Source organism: Danio aesculapii, chromosome 6, assembly GCF_903798145.1.
Source record: "Danio aesculapii chromosome 6, fDanAes4.1, whole genome shotgun sequence".
NCBI classification, from domain to species: Eukaryota; Metazoa; Chordata; class Actinopteri; order Cypriniformes; family Danionidae; genus Danio; species Danio aesculapii.
The window spans coordinates 57,626,673-57,648,655 of NC_079440.1; the positions used below are offsets into that span (position 1 = coordinate 57,626,673).

At 41.6% G+C, this 21,983-nt stretch overlaps 1 protein-coding gene across 2 annotated transcripts in view; it reads left to right on the forward strand.

The window, feature by feature from the left end:
* Window positions 1–270: 270 nt before the first annotated feature.
* The window catches only part of LOC130231161 (synaptotagmin-2), a 115,955-nt gene continuing 94,242 nt past the window's right edge, over window positions 271–21,983 (forward strand). For both annotated transcript variants that reach the window (XM_056460602.1, XM_056460604.1), the window contains exon 1: window positions 271–659. The gene's annotated coding sequence lies outside the window, so the exon portion shown is untranslated. The remainder of the gene's footprint in view (window positions 660–21,983) is intronic.

Here is a 21,983-nt window from a genome sequence, read left to right on the forward strand (position 1 = left end):
ATTCGCTACTGCGCCTCCCCGTAGCCCCGCCCCCTCCTGCTTTCTTCCTCTCACTCTATCCTGCCTGATTTTCCTAGCTCAGCATTCTCGGCTCTCCGTACATGTAGCGTAGGTTTCTAAAAGCAGGAGGGGTGGGATGGGTTTCAGAGTGAGCCATGGAAGAAAAAAAAAACCTCCTCACCCAATTGGAAATGGGAGGAGTTTTTATTGAGCCGTGATTGAACCAATGACAGCTCAGTGCCGGGAAATACAGCAGTGAAACACCAGGGGCTGTGGTGCTGCTGAGCAGCGATTGCAGGGTGTGTGAGACTAGAAAATGTGTGTGTGTATGCACGAGAGCATCTCTGCATCTGTCCCGATCCGAGCTAGTATCGTGTGTGTGTGGATGTGTGCGTGAGCGCGGGGGGAGCGCAGAAGACATCAGTGCTGTGTGTGTTGTATGTGTGTGTGTTCGGACAAAATCTGATATTTCCAACAGAACCAGAAGAGGATAAAGCAAAAGTCCTGATTCTTGTCACTTTTCTTTTTTTCTTCCTCCTTTCCTCTAAGCTCTGCCAGTGCCCTGCGCGCTCTGCGAAGTTTTTCTTCAACCCCCCCTCCGCATCACCACCCTCCTCTTGGTGCAGTACATCTCTGCTGAGGATACACACGGTACAGAGGTGAGTACAGTATCCCTCCTTTTTTAATAAAGCATGCTTTCTTCGCAATGCATTTTCACATGGGAAGCTTTGTAATATGTGTAGCATAGTCTAAAGATAGTCATAACAAAAAATAAATGTGTATTGCAGGGAGGAGAGAGAGAGAGAGGAAGATCTTTGTCAGCGAGTGTAACTTTCTCAGAGTGTGAGTGCGTAGCGTCCTAGTGCTGCAGTATCACATTACATAATAGTGGCCGATGTGCGTAGAATAGAACTTGAGTCATAATTTGTGCACACAATATCATTATACACCTCTTTATAACTCAGAGATGCAGTTTATCACTATCCATCTACATGTATGCATGCACAATAATAAAATACATCAGCATTTAGATGTTTGTGCACTTTTAAAACATAAAGTTTTAATCATTATTGCTTCATCTACACTGAAATGCTCCACAATTCTCCCAGCAGCGTCTGCTGAATTATTTATGCTACACAGTACTAGTGGTTTTGCGGACTATTTAGGGTGGATGACCAGCAGAGCTTGTTACTGGCTGCTGATCACGGCTGATCTTTTTGCTGATCAAGCTTTTCTTCCGACAACAGATTTACTCATCCAGTCTGCTGGCGAATATTATGTTCTGAACTTATTAAGCACATCACTAATCAGCATTTTAAAATGGAAGATTATAAAAGTTACAGGGTGCTTCGCAAACTGCGCTGAGGTCAGCGGCGCAAGTCAGCGACTCATTATTGCCTTCACATATAGAAACACTCCCCAAGCTCTCGAAGAGAGGGCCTATGACAGGAAAAGGCAATTTAAGAGGTAATCTCATTGATTGCGGTGGTGCCCATGTTGAATGGTGTTGGAGAAAGAAAGCGCAGACAGGCTGAAGACATGGGAGGTGCCTTGGGCCGATGCGCTTCTGCTAAGTGCTTGGGGTCAGTCCTTGAGAGCTCCACATAATAATGGCACTCGTTTAGATTCAGAGTAGACCTCGCTCTACTCAAAGCAGAGGTGAGACAGAGGAGGCATCGCCGCATTGGACACACACACACACACACACATACACATGGATGGATGTGGAGTCTATTCAGTGGAGTGAAACCGTTTCCCCATCCTGTAATAAATCATGCTCTTATACTGCTCTACAGGGGCCGGTAATGTTTGAAGAAGAACATCGGCCCCCTTTTTTAATGTTTTACAGTAATTTATGGGACTTGGGTCATCATGACGCAGTATCAGAACTCAACACACTCATACTGTTATTATCATCAAGAACATTACGCTTATTTTGAGCAGGTTGTGTTGGTCTTTGTTGTTGCGGTGTTTGGGTGATGCCTGCTGATTTTGCGGTATCTGTACCGCATAAATACAGTGCTCAGCATGAATGAGTACACCCCGTTTTGAATATTATTCATTTCTAAGTGAAAATAGCCAATGTATTGTGAATGATTTAAACAAAACAGGTTTATTAAACAGTTATATACATTACAATAAGAGTTTGGTCACCAAATATCTTTAGGAATAGAAAGATACTTACTCCCAGGACCATTTATATCAAAGTTGATATTTAGCCACACCATATTGGTGTTTCGTAACATCTAGTTTTTATGAGGTGAGAAGAAAAACCCCACGCTCAACCCTTAAACAACGTTTCCCAAACAGTGACGGAAAAGAGCGATGTAGTGACGAGTGTTTCCCAAAACCCATAGTTTCTCTGTCACAGATCTATCGTTTGAATTATGTTAGGGTAAATCTAAAATGCCTATAATGATGCTCTAAACAGATTTCTAACAACTTCTTTAGAAAAGAAATTTTTTTTTGTGCAAATTATATTGTTTTACACGCACATGCATTTAAAAAAATCCACTATTAGTTTTGATAAAAACATGCACTCATTTTCCATATTAATTGAAATATATGTAAATGGCTCATATAGAGCCTGCGTTTCCTTTACAAATATTATTGAGAACATTACATATTCTATTCTAAAACATAAAATCACTTACAAAAGCTAACATGCATTTTAATCTCATATATAAATCACATAAATAAATAAATAAATAAATAATGAGGCTATTTATTCAGAAATGAAATATAATATTTATTATTTAGTAGGAAAATGAAAAAAATCCTACTTTAATAATAATATTAATAATATTGATGATTATTATTATTATTATTATTATTATTATTATTAAGTAGGACATTGTTTATTTATTTTACATTTTTTGAAAAGTCTACTTTTACAATTTGACACATTCAAACCACTGCAGAAATCTTCTAACCATCAGGCCCATGCCATATACAGTACAGATATTTAATAAATAACCCACTATAAATTAAAAGCATTATCGTATGCTATGTTTTTTGTTTTCATAAGCTTTAGAGACATAACACAAACTCTGCTTTTAAATAATAGGTCACCTTTAGCTTTCGTCATGAGTCACGGCTGTGTTCAAAATGACATCAATGTTGTCAAGGTGCCCTGTGAGGGGAGCGCAATTGTAAACATGAAGATTGCGAAAACTGAATCATAAAAATACTTTGAAAGCAAATAACACCTAAGAGAGATGACCTCAATGCTTTTTAAAAAAAAAATCACTCCAAGTTTAATTGTTAGAATGTTCTAAAGGAGTAGGGCATGGGGGGATAACTGGGAATAGAACACAGCCAGGAACTATGTTTCTAACTACAGCTCCAGAGGTGTAGTTGCAAGTGCACAAGTTTGCGACGCAGTTTGCGAATGTTCATTGAAACGATGGATTTGGGAAATGGCAAATTAACGAACTATGCTTGTAACGATGTAACTTGCGACCTTAGTTAGCTAACGATGGTTTTCAGAGATGCACCCCTGGAAGACCAGGACATACACACATACACTAAGGACAATTCATTACAGCACATGTCTTTGGACTGTGGGGGAAATCAGAGCACCTGGAGGAAACCTGGTCAACTGACCCAGCCGGGGCTCAAACTTTCTGTTACATTTTATAGTTTTTGCTGTTTATTAAAATGTTATTTATTATTTTAACAACATATTAATCTGGGTGTACCAATTTTTGGACTGTGATCTTAAGTTTTTTGTTTTAGTTTTAGTTTTGGAATTTGTACACACTAACGCATATGCACAAATATATTATTTTAAAGCATCATTTTTACAATATTTAATACAAAGATCTATGAGGAGTGTACTTATTAATGCTGATCAGTGTACAGTTGAAGTCAAAATTATTAACCCCCTGAATTATTAGCCCCCCTGTTTATTTTTTCCCCCCCAATTTCTAAGAAAAGAGAAGATTTCTAAACATTTCTAAACATAATAGTTTTAATAACTCATTCCTAATAACTGATTTATTTTATATTTGCCATGATGACAGTAAATAATATTTGACTAGATATTTTTCAAGACACTTCTACACAGCTTAAAGTGACATTTAAAGGCTTAACTAGGTTAATTAGGTTAACTAGGCAGGTTAGGGTAATTAGGCAAGTTATTGTATAATGATGGTTTGTTCTGTAGACTATCAAAAAAAATATAGCTTAAAAGGGCTAATAATTTTGACCTTAAAATGGCTTTTTTTTATTTAAAACTGCTTTCATTCTAGCCGAAATAAAACAAATAAGACTTTCTTCTGAAGAAAAAATATTGTCAGACATACTGTGAATATTTCCTTTCTCTGTTAAACATTATTTTGGGAAATATTTAAAACAGAAAACAAATTCAAAGGGGGGGCTAATAATTCTGATTTCAACTGTTTATACACAGTACATATCCCTGCTATTTTTCTATCCATGCCTCTCGCTCTCTAGAGTGCTGTACATTTTTTAAAGTGGATATCAGCTTGATGGCTCATGAAATTGAATGGTCTTTGCCTGCTGTAATCGTGTCTTGCTGAAATTGGGATGCGTTCACATAAAACATAGGGGTCTCCCTGTGGTTTTTCTGATCAGCTCGGGTGAAATGACCATCAGTGCTCATTCAATTTTCTTGCTTTATAAGCTAGTATCGTCTCTTTCATGAAAGCCACTACAATAGGATATAGTTAATGCAGCAACGGTCCCATATTTAAAGGCATAGTTCACCTAAAAATAAAAAAAACATTTAATTATTTTGTCTGTTGAACAATACAATAGAAGGTATGTTTTAAGAATGTTGAAAACAAGTAGACATTGACTTCCTTATTAGAAACAAATTATATATAATGGCAGTCAGTGGTTATTTGTTTTCAACATTCTTCAAATGATCTACTTTTTGTTCAACAAAAGAAAGAAACTCAAACAGGCTTTGAACAAGTGAAGCGGCGAGTATTTTTAGGTAAACTGTCCCTTTAATGGTGCAGTAAGTAAGTTTGACACCAAGTGGTTAAAGTAGGTATTGGACTCCTGATTCAAAACACACGCAAGCGTTTATCTCATGATAGTTTACCTCAGATCTTGAAAATAAAATAAACCATTTGAAATTGAACTTTAGAGCTGTGAAATAATGCAAACAACACATATAAGTCATTCAGCCTCTACATTTAATAATGTTATAGAGGTTTAATATGTATTAATCAGATTATAAACCTTACCATTTCGTTGGAGTGCAGTGAGTGCACTATTCTGTGCTTCTGAATGTCTGTATTTAAATTTCTGTCGTGTTTCGTCTGGTACAAACAGTCAAATTGCTCATCACTAAAATTTCCTCATGTAGCGTGTTGTTAGGACACGGGGCTACAATGTAACCTGCTAACCTAATGTTCACATTTGTAATATTTATATTATTTGCTAATTAATAACCTCATGTGGAACTCTGCGTCTGCGTCTCATTTCAGAGGCTGCTACTGTCCACTGGAGGTTGCATTTTGGTCACTTTGAGAGCCTTCCTGACTGAATAAGTGAAATATGCACCAAAGCAACCCGGAGTGCTGAAATATGATTGGCTAAACTGGCATTAGGCGTGTTAAATGATCCAAAACAAAGACAGCTGTTCCGGCACGGAAAACACATTTTCAAAGCAGAATATCTGACTTCAGCATTGTTTTTAACATAACCATTAACGTTCACTTAGCATGTTTCTTAAATATCTGCAAACATACTATGGTATTTTTATGCTTTAGAAGAGTCAAAAAGGGACATATAGCACCTTTTGGTATAATCAAGAGAGTTTAAAATAATAAGTCATCATTTTCCAGTAATATAATTTATTTGTTTGGTCAGATTTAAGCAAGTGTTGTGTGAAAGCTGTATTTGATTTACTTTATTTTTTTTATTTTATTAAATGTCTTCTCACTGGATATCAGGATCAGCCTTTTAAAAGGCTGAAATGGTGCAATTATAAAGGCCATATAATATGATTGTCAGTGATTCTCAGACTGTGCTATAGTGCTGGTTCAGTATTAATCAACCAATTGATCTGTTGTCAGAAATGCTGTATTTGTTATGAAGCGGACAGGAGACAGAGGTAAGGAAACGTTAGGGTGTTTATTAAATGACAACAAGGAGCACATGAAGGATAGCCAGGAGGATCAGGAATGATGTTGGGGTCTTTTCCTCCGTGGCTGGGTAACAGGAATACACGAGGATGGACAGCACACACCAGATACAGCTGACAGAGGATGACACAGACTGGGAAGGACTGGAAGACAGGACGATTCGGGAGGACCAGGAAGACTAGGAGGAATACAAAGAGAACAGGTAAGTAAATCGTTTGTTTTAGCTGAGGATGACTACGCTGAGTGGTCGCTCAGTTGTCCGCTTTCGTCGAGACGAGCCCGGACAATGAGCGACTGGAGTGCTGTGCTTTTATCTGGTGCTCGTGAATGTGATGCAGCTGTGTGCTCATTAGAAGTCAGGTGATGGTGATCTTCGTGAGTGGGGGTCGTGAGAGCCTGACCAATCCATGACAGTACCCCCCTCCCCAGGGCCCGCTCCTGAGGGCCGACACCTCCGACGCCGTGGTGGTCTCCCTCTGCCTCTAGGCGCTGGGAACTCAGGGTGGCTCTCATGAAACTCCACCATGAGACTAGGATCGAGAATATCAGCTCTGGGAACCCATGTCCTTTCTTCGGGGCCGTACCCTTCCCAGTCCACCAGGTACTCCAACTGGCCACCACGACGTCGGGAACGCAAGATCTCCTTCACTGCGTAGACGGCTCCTTCTTCTAGGAGCAGTGGAGGAGGGGGTTCCTCTTCGTGGTCAGGCTCTGTGGAGGGAAGAACAGGATCGTGATAGGGTTTCAGGAGTGATACGTGGAATGTAGGGTGAATACGGTAGTGAGAGGGTAATTGTAGTTTGTAGGTGACGGGGTTAACCTGTTCCACGATGGTGAAGGGACCAACAAATCGGGGACTTAACTTGCGAGAGGGCAGTCGCATGCGTATGTCCCGGGTGGATAGCCACACCTTTTGTCCGGGTGTGTATCTGGGTTCTTCAGACCTTCTCCTATCGGCGGTTACCTTGCTTCGACGGACTGCCCTCTGCAGATGTTGATGAGCCTCGTCCCAGACTCTCTCGCTCTCCCGGAACCAGTGATCCACTGCGGGGACATCAGATGGTTCGCCATCCCAGGGAAAGAGCGGTGGTTGGAAGCCCAGGACGCACTGGAATGGCGTGAGTCCGGTGGAGGGTTGCCGCAGTGAATTTTGGGCATATTCTGCCCAGCCCAAATACTGGCTCCAGGAGTTCTGGTGACCACTGCAGAAGGTCCTCAGGAACCGTCCCACCTCCTGAATCTTCCTCTCTGTCTGCCCGTTGGTTTGGGGATGATATCCAGAAGAGAGGCTGACGGCCACACCTAGGAGCTTGAAGAAGGCTTTCCATAGACGTGAGATGAACTGTGGACCTCTGTCCGACACAATATCTTCTGGAATACCAAATGACCTGAAGACTTGATTAAAGATATTGTCGGCAGTTTCAAAGGCTGTGGGAAGACCTTTCAGAGGGATTAGTTTGACAAACTTTGAGAATCTATCTACTATGACTAGAATACAGGTATTACCTTCTGACGAAGGGAGGTCAGTGATAAAGTCCACTCCTAGGTGTGACCAGGGACGGTTCGGAATCGGCAAGGGATGGAGCTTTCCAGCGGGTAGATGACGTGGGCTCTTGGATTGGGCACAGTCCTTACAGCCCTGAACATATTGCCTCACATCCCTTGCCATGTTTGGCCACCAGAATCGTTGGGATACTAGCGAGAGAGTATTGTTGATCCCTGGATGTCCAGTGCCTAGCGAGGTATGTAAGGAGTGGATCAGATCTACCCGGTGTTCAGGTGGTATGAACTGCCGATGAGGAGGGCATCCCGGCGGAGCAGGGGCTTCCGGAGTGGCAACGACTGGAGGAGCGTTCCAGGTGATCGGACAAATGGAGATGTGTTCGGGAAGAATCTTCGTTGGGAGTTCTTCATGATCGTGATGCTCGTGTAAACGAGAGAGAGCGTCTGCTCTTAGATTCTTGGGTCCTGGACGATAGGAAATGGAGAAATCAAAACGTGAGAAGAAAAGTGACCATCTGGCTTGACGTGGACATAGTCTCTTGGCCTCTTTGATGTATTGGAGGTTTTTGTGATCTGTGATCACCTGGAACGGATGTTTGGCTCCCTCCAACCAGTGACGCCACTCCTCCAAGGCTAGCTTGATTGCTAGAAGCTCCCTGTCTCCTATGCTGTAATTCTGCTCCGCCGGGCTCAACTTCCGAGAGAAATAGGCACAGGGATGCAGTCGGGGCGGTGTATCATGATGTTGAGATAATACTGCCCCGACGCCGGTGGTGGATGCGTCCACTTCCACCACGAAAGGAAGATTTGGGTCAGGATGAGTCAGGAGTGGGGCCCTTGTGAACTCCTTCTTAAGAAGGCGGAAGGCTGCGGCTGCTTCTTTGGTCCACTCCAGTCCTTTGGGTTTACCCTTGAGGAGATTAGTGAGAGGTGATGTAATCCTGCTGTAGTCCTTGATAAACCGTCTATAAAAGTTAGCAAACCCAAGAAACCTCTGGAGCTCCTTAATGGAAGTGGGTTCTGACCAGGATAGAACAGCCTCAATTTTCTTCCCATCCATACGTATACCGGTTTGGTCAATGATGTATCCCAAGAAATGAATCGACTTCTGGTGGAATGAGCATTTCTCCGCTTTGAGGTAGAGGTGATGTTCTCTCAATGTGTGTAGGACCTCCGCAACGTGTTGGCGATGTTCGGCCTCACTCCGGGAGTAAATGAGGATGTCATCTATGTACACTATTACACAGTGGTGAAGAAACTCCCGGAGGACTTCATGAATGAAGTTTTGGAATACGGAGGGGGCGTTGACCAGACCGTAAGGCATGACCTCATATTCATAGTGGCCAGTAGGGGTCACGAATGCTGTCTTCCATTGGTCCCCCTCACGTATTCTTATCAGATTATACGCGCTGCGGAGGTCCAATTTAGTGAAGACTTTAGCTTCTCGGAGCTGTTCCAAAGCGGCTGGTACCAGAGGAAGGGGATATCGGTATTTTACTGTACCGTTATTTAGGACCCTGTAGTCGATGCATGGACGCAGCCCTCCGTCCTTCTTGGCCACAAAGAAGAAGCTTGAGGCGGCTGGTGATTTTGAGTGACGTATGTACCCCTGACTCAGAGCCTCCCTTATGTAATCTTCCATTGCCTGATTCTCTGGAAGCGAGAGCGGGTAGATCCTACCTCTTGGCAACTGGGCATCTGGAACTAGGTCGATCGCGCAGTCCCATGGCCGATGCGGCGGTAGCTGGGAAGCTCTCTTGGGGCAGAAGACATCATGAAAGGAGCTGTACTCCTTAGGAATGTGGATAGACTGCTTCTCAGGAGGGCTCTCGACCGATGTTGCAAACAAAGAAATGGGGTTCCGACCTTGAAGAGGGAGATTTGGAAAACAGGCAGGTGTACATCCAGATCCCCATTTCTTTATCTCTCCTGTGCCCCAAGAGATGATGGGATCGTGCTTCACCAGCCACGGGCGCCCTAGAATGATGTCCATATTTGCACCCTCCAGAACCAGAAATTGAATCCTCTCTTGATGTAACAACCCCACTTGAAGAAGGATGTCTTCGCATTGTCGATGGATACGGGTCGAAGATCGAGTGCACTGGGTTATCGGTTGTATCTGGTATATATGCGAGGACGCCTCAGTACGGAGGTGGAGTTGACGACAGAGGGATTGGGAGATGAAGTTCCCTGCTGACCCGGAGTCGATGAGGGCTGTGACAAGGAGAGAAATAGAGGCAGTAGTTATTTGTACGGTGGTAGTAAGTGGTTTACATTGTTCAATATTCGTACTGAATACACTCACTGAAGTCCGAATGGGACGAAGGGGACACTCCATACGGGTGTGTCCACTGACACCGCAGTATAGACACAGACCCCGGGTCAGCCTCCTCTGTCGTTCCGCTGATGTCAGTCTTCCAGACTCTATTATCATGGGTTCTGGTTCTGGAGAGGCTGTTGACTCAGGCGATTGGAGGAGTGCAGACGAGGGGGTGATGGTGTCCTGTTGATAGGAACGGAGACGATCGGAACATCGGAGAGAATGTTGGATGAATCTCTCCAGACCCATTGTATCATCTAATGTGGCCAGTTGGATTCGGAGAGTGGGTTCCAAGCCGAGCCGGTACGTGGTCAACAACGATCTCTCATTCCATCCACTTGCAGCTGCTAGAGTGCGAAACCGGAGAGCATATTCCTGTGTAGATAGAGTACCTTGCTTTAGATGATACAGCTGCTCTCCAGCGGCTACTTCCCCATCAGAACGTCCAAACACCTCTTTGAAATACTCCGTGAAGGTAGTGATGGAATTCATGACCGGCCCGGCTTGGTTCCAGATCGTCTCAGCCCATTTAAGTGCAGGTCCAGAGAGTAGAGATACGATGTAGGCGATCTTCGACTTATCTGTGGGATATAGAGAAGGTTGCATTTCGAATATGAGGGAACATTGTAACAGAAAACCATTGCACTCCCCCGCTCCGCCTGAGTAGGGCGCTGGTCGGGCCATGGGACTGGAAGGAAGGGCCGAAGAAGAAACTGTGGAGGCGGAAGTGCTCGGTGCTGGTGGTGCGTTGGAAAGTGGAGCTGGTGGCTGTAGAATCCGCTTCAACTGGTCCACCAGCTCTTGAAGGTGATCGGGGGTGCTCATGTTGTCGTCGTTATGGGTCCGGGCTTCTGTTATGAAGCGGACAGGAGACAGAGGTAAGGAAACGTTAGGGTGTTATTAAATGACACAAGGAGCACATGAAGGATAGCCAGGAGGATCAGGAATGATGTTGGGGTCTTTTCCTCCGTGGCTGGGTAACAGGAATACACGAGGATGGACAGCACACACCAGATACAGCTGACAGAGGATGACACAGACTGGGAAGGACTGGAAGACAGGACGATTCGGGAGGACCAGGAAGACTAGGAGGAATACAAAGAGAACAGGTAAGTAAATCGTTTGTTTAGCTGAGGATGACTACGCTGAGTGGTCGCTCAGTTGTCCGCTTTCGTCGAGAGACGAGCCCGGACAATGAGCGACTGGAGTGCTGTGCTTTTATCTGGTGCTCGTGAATGTGATGCAGCTGTGTGCTCATTAGAAGTCAGGTGATGGTGACTTCGTGAGTGGGGGTCCGTGAGAGCCTGACCATCCTGACAGTATTGAAGGAATTGATGAATGTTCTGTCATGAGCAAGCTATTTAGAGTCGCCAACTTGCTGTAGTAACCTTAAAAGATGTTTTCTTTTCATCACTTCCGTTTTTCAGTTTCATGCAGCTCTATTTTAAAGTGCGTAGTACAGGTGCGGTGGTATCATGTTCTCGTTGTCTTTCTTTTACCTATCCATCTGGTTTCCCCTTTTGCTCTGACGCAGCGTTGAGTTTAACGGCAATCTTCGCTGTCACATCATCAGTCCTCTGGTAATGGCTGCGTAAACTCTTGATGCTCCATGTGTGCAATGCGAAATGCAATCCCTTGTTTGACAATTCAACACTGCATGTCTTCGTTCACAATGACTGAAGGGAAACTCTGAAGCTTTGGGTTTGTTTGATGCACTAATGGATTGATTGTCACGCAGTGTTAGAGAAGGCCAGAATATAAACTAGGGCTGAATAATATATAGTTTGAGCATCGATATATCGGCTCTGCAATAGTCACGTAGAAGATTTAATGTATTCATTAAAGATTAAAAGCTATTATTTTACTTTTAAATATCATTCATATAATGATACCATGTTTTTTTTACATTTGATTGTTCAGTTTTTGTATTTGAATACTGTTAGCTTGCCAGAAAACCATAGAGCACTGTGTATTTAACTTTTATTTATCCCTGGTCGTGGGAGCAGCAGTCTCAGGGAAAGAACATAGACTTCCCTCTCCCCAGACACTTCACCTCCTCCAGGGGCATCCTGAGGCGTCCTAGGCCAGCCGAGAGATATAGACTCTCCAACGTGTCCTGGGTCTTTCCCGAGGCCTTCGTCCGGTGGGGCATCCTGGAACACCTCCCTACGTAGGCATCCAGGAGGCATCCGATACAGAGGCCTGAGCCACCTCAGCTGACTTCTCTCGATGTGGAGGATCAAGCAGCTCTACTCCGAGCTCCTCCTGGGTGTCAGAGCTCCTCACCCTATCTATAAGGGTGCTCCCTGTCCCCTGCGAAGGAAACTCACTTCGGCCGCTTGTACCAGAGATCTTGTCCTTTCGGTCATGACTCAAAGCTCATGACAATAGGTGAGAGTAAGGAATGTAATTGACCAGTAAATCGAGAGCTTTGCCTTTCGCTCACTCCTTCTTTACCACAACAACCGATATATCGACTGCATTACTGCTGCCACTGCACCAATCCACCTGTCACCATCCTTCCCTCACTTGTAAACAAAACGCCAAGATACTTGAACTCCTCCACCTGGGGTAAAGACATTCTCCAACCTGGAAATCTAGTGAGAAAAATAATGTAGAAGCCAAAGTAAATCTAAAGTTTCAAATCACTTTCATTATGATAATCTGTAATTGTTACATTTGGGGACAGTTAACCTAAAAAATAAAAATGCCTGAAATTGTTCAAAACTTTGATCATTTTTTTCTGTTGAACACAAAACAAGATTTTCTGTAAAATGTTGAGACAAATCAGCCATTGATATCCATATTAGGAACAGTAAATACTATGGGAATCAACTGCTGAAACTATATCGTCTTTAACTATAACTATAACTGCTTTGAAACAAGTGGAGGATGAATAAATGATGACAGAGTTTTTATTGTCTGGTCAACTGTCCCTTTAATAATGTGGCACAGCATGGAATAAAACAAAAGTGATTTGTTTGCAAGAATTAGAAACATTAAAGCAGCAATCGTCTCCTGTCTGTCAGCTTACTCAGAACTGATGACCGAGCAGTTGCGATGTTGTTTGACATGTTCGTGACAGCTCTATAACATAATATTTAGTACGGACAGCCAAGGTGCTGGGCTGGTAGATTTAGTGCCCTCAGGCTGCGATATGTAACAGCATGCTGACTGAATCAGATCAGCATGTGTGTGTGTGTGTGTGAGTGTTGGAGAACAAGAAAGCAATTTTACGCTTATACGTTATTGACCCTTCACTTAACTCCGCCTCCTTTGGTTACTGGTGTTTTGTTCAGAGAAGGTTCATAGAACTGGTAGCAACTGTGAGCAGCATGATCTTCAAGAGGGTGTGAATAATATGCCATAATGCTATTATTAAGTATCTCATTCACTTAGCAATAAATAAACATGCATCTTTCTTGAGACTCAAGAAAAAACGAGACAACAGTTCAGTAAAGAAGATTATTCATATTGAGTGAGTTGCATATTATAGACGATATTTTTTATATGTTATAAATAGTTTTGTTTTCTGTTTCTGTAAAGGGTGGTGGCTCAGTAATTAGCACTAATGCCTCACAGCAAGAAGGTCGCTGGTTCGAGTCCCGGCTGGGCCAATTAGCATTTCTGTGTGGAGTTTGCATGTTCTTCCAGTGTTGGCATGGGTTTCCTCCGGGTTCTCCGGTTTCCCCCACAGTCCAAACACGTGCTATAGGTGAATGGATGAACTAAATTGGGCATAATGTGCATCACATACGAAATGAACATACACGCTAAAAAATGCTGAGTTGTTGGACAATATGGACAAACCTAACTGTAAGTATGTATTTTTTTCAATTCAATTTAAATGACAGGTAGCACGGGTGGCGCAGTGGGTAGCGTTGTCGCCTCATATTAAGAAGGTCACTGGTTCGAGCGTCAGCTTGGTCAGTTAGCATTTTTGTGCGGAGTTTGTACTCATATTAAGAAGGTCACTGGTTCGAGCGTCAGCTTGGTCAGTTAGCATTTCTGTGCGGAGTTTGTATGTTCTTCCTGTGTTGGCGTGGGTTTCCTGTGCGTGCTCCAGTTTCCCCCACAAGTCCAAAGACATGCGCTATAGGTGAATTGGGTAAGCTAAATTGTCAGTAGTGTGTGAGAGTGTATGGGTGCCTCCTAGTGATGGGTTGCAGCTGGAAGGGCATCCACTGTGTAGAACATATGCTGGAAATGTAAATATTTGATTAGTAATATGCATTGCTAAAAATGCAATCTGGACAACTTTAAAGGTGCAGTATGTAAGTTTGACACCAAGTGGTAGAACTAGGTATTGCATTCCTGGATCGAAACAAACGTAAGCGCAGGTTTGCCAGATTGAGGACCAGCAAGGCTGATTTTAAGTGTTCTATGTAAAAGCAACGGCACACTATAGAAGGACTATTTTCCATATTTAAAGGAGTTTTTGTTGTAACCAACACCCTGAATTGATATGTTAGAAATTCTATTCTATATCTCACAGCTGAACAACAGAACACTGACAATGATCACCTTAGTTACATCTAATCTGCTTTATTCAGTGTTAAATGCTAATGTGAGTTTGAATGCCATTTTAAATGACATTTATTGCCATACTACTGAAAACAGCAGCAGATAGTTCACCTCAGATCTTAAAAAATAAATAAACCATTTGAAATTGAACTTTAGAACTGTGAAATAATGCAAACCTACACATATCAGTGATTCAGCATCTACATTAGATAATGTTAAGGAGGTTTAATATGTATTAAATAGATTATAAAGCTTACCATTTTTGTTGGAGTGCAGTGAGTGCACTATTCTGTGCTTCTGAATGTCTGTATTTACATTTCTGTCATGTTTCATCTGGTGCAAACAGCCAAATTGCTCATCTCTGCAAATCTCCTCACGTAGCGTGTTGTTAGGACATAGGGCTACAATGTTACCTGCTCACTTAATGTTTACGGTTGTATATTATTTGCTAATTATAACCTCATGTGGAACTCTGAATCTGAGTCTCATTTCGAAGGCTGCTACTGTCCACCAGAGGTCACATTTCCATCACAGACCCGGGGTGCTGAAATGTAATTGGCTAAACTGGCAGTGGGCGGGTTAAAAAAACCAAGACAGCGTTCTGGCATGTAATGCCGAGTTCAGACTGCATGACTTTCAAAGTAGTCGTGACACAGATGTTTTTACACTGCATGACTATCTGGGCTAGCGTTTCGTCACTGACTTGTTTACACTGCAAGATGGATCAGTGACAGGGGGTTTCACATTGCATGACTTTACAATAGGAAGAATCACCGACAACTTCCTCCAAACTATTTCTCACTGCCAAAAACACATAGTATATCTTTTAATATTAACTACATAACGAGAAAGAAGCCTTTAATGGGGTTGAAAATTGCTCACCTGGGTTTGAAGGGAATTAACTTTCTTTTTTAACTTTCTGTATGAAACGTCAAACAGACACAGTGCTCCTGTCAAACCTCCACTAGTTTTCCTCCATTTCTTGGGTCCAAATTGGGTGATTGTCACTCACGTGCTCGAGCATCGATTTGTCTGCGATTTCTCAAAACCTGTCGGCGAGTCAAAATCGGGCCTAAAATCATGCAGTCTGAACTCGGCATAACTCACATTTCCAAAGCAGAATATCTGACTTCAGCATTGTTTTTCAGATAAACAAGAATGTTCACTTAGCATGTTTCTTTAATATCTGCAAACCTATTATGTTATTTTTATGCTTTAGAAGAGTCAGGAAACTCACATACAGCAGCTTGAAAGGTGATTAACCTAGTATTTAGTTTTTTCTTGAACTCTCAGATTCCAGATTTCTAATAGTTGTAATATTTTCCTGTCCCAACAAATCATACATCAATAGAGATCTTATTTATCTGGAATAAGATTGGAAGATTTGAGATTTTGGATGCAGCAAAACTGTTTCCATCAGTAGAAAAAAGTCAAAACTGTCACAGAAAGAGCTCCAGGCCCTTACCTGCATGTCTTCTGCACCTTCCTACATGATGCAAATGAGTGCATTGTTCTAAAACCCTCACATATTGTATTTGCAGTAACATAATCTTGCAGCAATAACCTGTCAGGTGAAGCAGCGGTGCTGTAAAATGAGGCTGGTGAACGTTAGCAAATAGCCACAGTGCCTCTGGCTAACACATGCAGACTGCTGCACAGCTACTGGTGCAGTGTGTGTCCATCCCCCCGGGACACACACACACACTAACTCACAAGTATTGCTCAGAATGCTCTTTTACACTCCACTGCCAATTCTGACAAAGACAAACGGAGCTGAAGTGTCTGCTGCTGTTTTACACTGCATGTGTGCGTGTGTGTGTGTGTGCTTATTTATCCCTTCATACAAGTGCTTTGGGCAACACCGTGGTTTCAGTGGTTAGCACTGTCGCCTTACAACAATAAGGTTGCTGTTCGAGTCCCGGCTTGGTCAGTTGGGCATTTCTGTGTGGAGTTTGCATGTTCTCCCTGTGCTGGCGTGGGTTTCCTCCGGGTTCCACCACTGTCTAAACACATGTGGTATAGGTGAATTGAATAAACTAAATTGGCTGTAGTGTATATGTGTGAATAAGAGCGTATGGATATTTCCCAGTCCTGGGTTGCAGCTGGAAGGGCATGCTCTGTATCAAACATATGCTGGATAAATTGGCGATTCATTCCGCTGTGACCCCTGATGAATAAAGGGACTAAGCCGAAGGAAAATGAATGAATACAAGTGATTTGGCTGTACTATGGTAAAATCATCATGGTAAAATATTCCTAACAAGGAATGGTATTATGTGTCAGTAGATTGATGTACTGAATTTTTGGCAAATTTTAGCATACTATTAGTCATATTAGTGTAATATAAACATATTATTGTAATTCATTCATTCATTTTTTTTTCGGGTCCCTTTATTAATCAGAGGTAGCCACAGCGGAATGAACCGCCAACTTATGCAGTATATTGTTTTACGCAACGGATGCCCTTCCACCCACAACCCATCAATGGCAAACACCCATACAAACCCATTCACACACATACACTACGGCCAATTTAGCTGATTCAATTCACCTATAGTGCAGGTGTTTGGACTGTGGGGGAAACTGGAGCACGCAGAGGAAACCCACACCAACACAGGGAGAAATACACTGACCCAGCTGAGGCTCGAACCAGCAACCTTCTTGAGGTGAGGGCGATCATGCTAACCCACTGCGCCACCGTGACGCCTCTGCACAATTCTTAACTCTTTTTTTTTCAAATGCTTGGAAACAATATACTAAATTCAAAGATAGTTTCTTCTTTGAATATGCAAATTACATGTTTTTTTCAAACCATTCGAATTACAAATATGTACATGTATGTGTGTAATATATTACCTATTATGTTAAATATTTACCTACACATGTATACCTATAATTTAAAATTTGGCTTTACATGAACACACACACACACACGTACACACATAATAGTTGTAAAAAACACATGCGCTGTATAAACATGTGCTGGATAAATTGGCGATTCATTCCGCTGTGACCCCTGATGAATAAAGGGACTAAGCCGTATATGAAATGGTTGTAATGGTAACCACAGTATATGAAATGGTTAAAAAAATGTTAGAGTGATTTTTTGCAAATTTTGACAAATGACATTTTATATACAGTATGTGAAATCCTAATGTAATTTGCATATGTTGCCAAATATCAAGCCATATATCAGCTTTCGATATGGGGACGTGCAGTGAGAACACCTTTGTTAACTTTACTATTCTGTTTTGTTTTGTTTTACAGTAAACTTTATGATTGAATGAATTACATTTAGTTCTGTGTTTTCCACTGTCTGTCCTGTTCCCTCTACACTTATAAACCATAGTGAAACCTGTATAATATATTTAAACTACAATTATTTAATGACTGTTAATAATTGTTTATTCAATTGTGTGTATCTTGTGTGTGGGTGCCTAAAGTAATGTTCCTGTAGTATTTGTATGATAAAGGATTATGTGAATCAATGATTCTGCAAATGTAAGGCTTCTTTAGAGAATGACACAGTAGGCAGAGTTTTTACACTGGAGAGTCTGTGTTAAAAGTAGTGACTGTTTAGAGTTTTGTGTCTAGAGTTTTGAAAATTGACATCAGGGTTCTGAAATTTGTGGCAAAACAACTGTAAAAACTGTAGTAGTATTTATATACTATTATTATAAAATATTATTATAATATTTAGGAGCAGGGCTTGACATTAACTTTTCTGATCACCAGCCACCGTGGCTAGTAGATTTTCACTAGCCACTCGCTATTTTTACTAGCCACAATGTTGTTAATAGAAAATATATTTGCATAAATGTGACAAAAAAAATTAATGTGAAAAATAATGTGAAAAATGACTAGATTTAAATTATGTGTTATGCCCACATGCCTCCTTAACTTGACTTTTAGGGCTCCACGCTAAGGATTTTCTTTTTTTTCTCTGGCCACACTAATAATTTTTTTTTCCCACAAATGAAAAAAAAAAATTGTGTCAAAACAAGCTAAATATAGCCGTTTACATACACTTTTTTTATTCAACAAAATTATTTTATTAATTTTTTTTAAATAATTGACATTTAAAAAATATATTCTCATTAATCTTAAACTATACACAGTAGTTTGTCAGGCTAAAGGTCCCAGATCATCAGGTAGCTATATTAAAATGGAGAGTTAATCTCCTATTTAAAAAACACTCAAAAAATATTTTGTTTGCTTGTTCGAACTACTTATTTAAAATGAGCTAAAACAACACAATTCTTTAGATTTCATTGGGACAACTCAATTTTTTATGTTCAATTCACATAAATTTGTTAAAAGTGTTAAGTTAACTTAATTTGTGTTGGGACAATATGAATGAATTCAATTCAATTCTTTATTTGTATAGCGCTTTTACAATGTAGATTGTGTCAAAGCAGCTTCCACATAAAAAGGTCATAGTAAATTGTGTGGAACTCTGCATTTTTTACAGTGAATGTTATTGTAAAGGATGATAATTAAACCAAATTAACAAAAATAACTGCAAGCAAAAGTAAACAGGGGAAAAATATTCTTTGTGCGTTAATGAAAGAATGATCACGTGCACACGGTTAACATTAGGCCCAGTAATAATCTGTTCAAAGAATGGTAAAAGTGAAAGCGGGCAACCGCTGCTGCATACATAAACCAGGAGATCTCTTGAAAGCAGCAGGACTGTGGGTGCACAAGCACCACTTTTTCAATCTATTTCCAAAGAGAAACGATCACACCAATTGCGTTTCCAGGCATGTTTGTTTTGCGCAAGGGACACGGGAGCTTTAAAGAATTAGCGGGCATCACATCAGCTGTGCAACATCAGTGAACGAGGATTGTCTGTGTCTCACCGTGCGCCTGATCATCCTCTCCATTCGGTATTCACCTGCTCACTTTTGCTTGCACTAACAGTTATCAATCGTGCTGCTTCTCGGTTCTAAGTGAACATTTGCACACATATTGACAAACGGCCTTAAACTTAAATTCTCGTCTTTAGGAACTAGGCAGCTCTGGCAACTTAAAAACTTGCCAATAGTGCTAGTGGGGGTGTCTGTCTAACCGCCACAGCTGAAATCTACCCGCATTTGGTAGGACTGGCAGGTGTAAATGTCAAGCCCTGTTTAGGAGTATATTTATAGCCTATCTTAGAAAAAAACAATTTTTAGTTTTAAAGGGCACATATGGTGAAAAATCTACTTTTAAAGTTATTTGGACAGACGTGTGTAGATATAGTGTATAGGACCGTCATATTGGGGTGATATAAACACACCCAGTCCTTTTTTTCAAAATTTAACAACATAAAAACGGTGGACCAATTGGAGCAGTTTTCAAATCGACCGCAACTTGACGTAGGAGTGCGGTCCCCCCGCCCACCAATATCGATTGACAGCTGTGCGTATTAACATGTCCCGATAGTCACGTGTTTAATCATATCAACAAAACCAGACGTGCGCAAAGCAACCGGGAATAAAAGGTCTGTTCAGTTCGCTAGGATCATCAATCATCATCAAATGTGATCATGTGTAAGTTTTACAAGTTTAACATGTCTTAAAGGGCACCTATGGTAAAAAATCTATTTTTCAAGCTGTTTGGACAGACATATGTGCATGTATGGTGTATAGACCGTCATATTGGGGTGATATAAGCACACACAGTGCTTTTTTTTTTTTCAATTTAACAACATAAATAACGGTGGACCAATTGGAGTGGCTTTCAGACCGACCGCAACTTTACGTAGAAGTGTGGTCCCCCCGCCCACTAATATTGATTGACAGGTGCGTCATCATATCCTCAGTTTGTTTATTACATCCGCCATTTTCAGCGTGAGTCGCAGCGATATCACTAAAGGAACACGCTAGCTCTATTTTAGATGCAAGGCTCATTGGGCTCAACACAAGAGCAATATTCTCCACATTATCGCTCTAATCGGAATTATGGTTGTATCTTTAGGTAGGTTTGCAAACATGTGTACTTCTCATTGAGTCTACCTTATACTTTCAACCGTTTGCATTTCTCGCGATCCCAGAAAGCTCCCTGTGATCTTAACTAGCATGCGTTTTAGAATTCTTAAACATAGGTTTCTATCAGGGACACTCAAGTCGACAGCTGGGCGCCGCGGACCGCTGCAGAAACCTATCTTTAGAATTCAAAAATGCGTGGCGCGACGATTTGGGACACTTCATGTTTCTGCCGCGCCACAGAGAGTGTCTGGTGTGCCGTTGTCGCGGCTTCGAGTGGCGCATATCCTGTGGCCTCAGTCAAAGTTAATTCAGTGTGCGTGGTTATTAGTTTCTGTGTACAAGCTCAGCACTTGAATCTAGCACACAGTTGGCTGTTAAAACTATACAAAGACACAAATGATTTTGTACTCTCTGCTTGGTCTGTGTCAGAGTCGGACATGTACGACACTAATGCTGATCCTCTCTCTCCTTCTCCGTCTGCCCTGTCAGACTCTGTTGCAAACGCAGAGCGGGTGAGCTCATGGCCCCGCCCCCCTTGTTACGTTGGCGGAAGCCGAAACTAATTTACATGGTGAAGCAACACACCCATAAATCAGCGAGCTGTGGACACGCCCCCAACATGACACTTTTTAACACATTATAATAAAACAATCTGAATTGTGTTTTAAACTGAAGCTAAACTGGCACACTCAGAAACCATAATATTGATATTAAATCATAAAAAAGAGGTAAACCATGTGCCCTTTAAAACAGAGCACGTGTGTAGTGGAAGTACAGCGATTTACTTCAGCTTTACTTCTTCAGCACAGCTGGTGTGTCAGAACAATTATAAAGAAAGATGCTTCAATCCCGGTTTGTGGACGTTAAATCAGGTTTATTTTGTACATTAACATAACAGATATCCATACAAGCAGTGAGGATTAAACCTGTAACCTGTCACATATGCGTACAAACAGAGTGCGAAGCTAAACGTGCGCGCTGTTTCTCTCTCTCTCTCTGTGTGTGTGGTGTCTGCGCTATTGGTGTGTGTCTGCGCTATGTGTGTGTGTGTGCGTGTCCTCGCTGTGGTGTGTGTGTGTGTGAACTTTGTAATGACATTGTGGTGTGACTCATAGTTGCAACTCACAAAAAATGCATCAAATACTGATTGGTTAAAGTTCTTACTGTAGTATTTCTCACGAACGCGACGTGAGAATCTGCTTCCTGAGGCAGCCAATGGGCGGCGATTGAGGCATGTTGCTGACAGGCACGTGGAACGGTGGGCGGGGAGGACTAGCCTTAAAGGCCCAGTACAAAAAAACAGCAACCAGGTTTTACCGACTATACAGACACTTCAGACAGCTATAATAAATAATCTGATGGTTGTTTTGAGCTGAAACTTTACAGACACATTCTGGGGACACAAAAGACTTATATTAAATCTGGAAAAAGGGGTAACCTATGTGCCCTTTAAATTTGAATAAATGTATGTTTTTTTAAAAAGGTTTTTATAGTGAGTTGGGACATATTTTGTTATTGTTTTTTTTTTTTTTTTTTTCAATT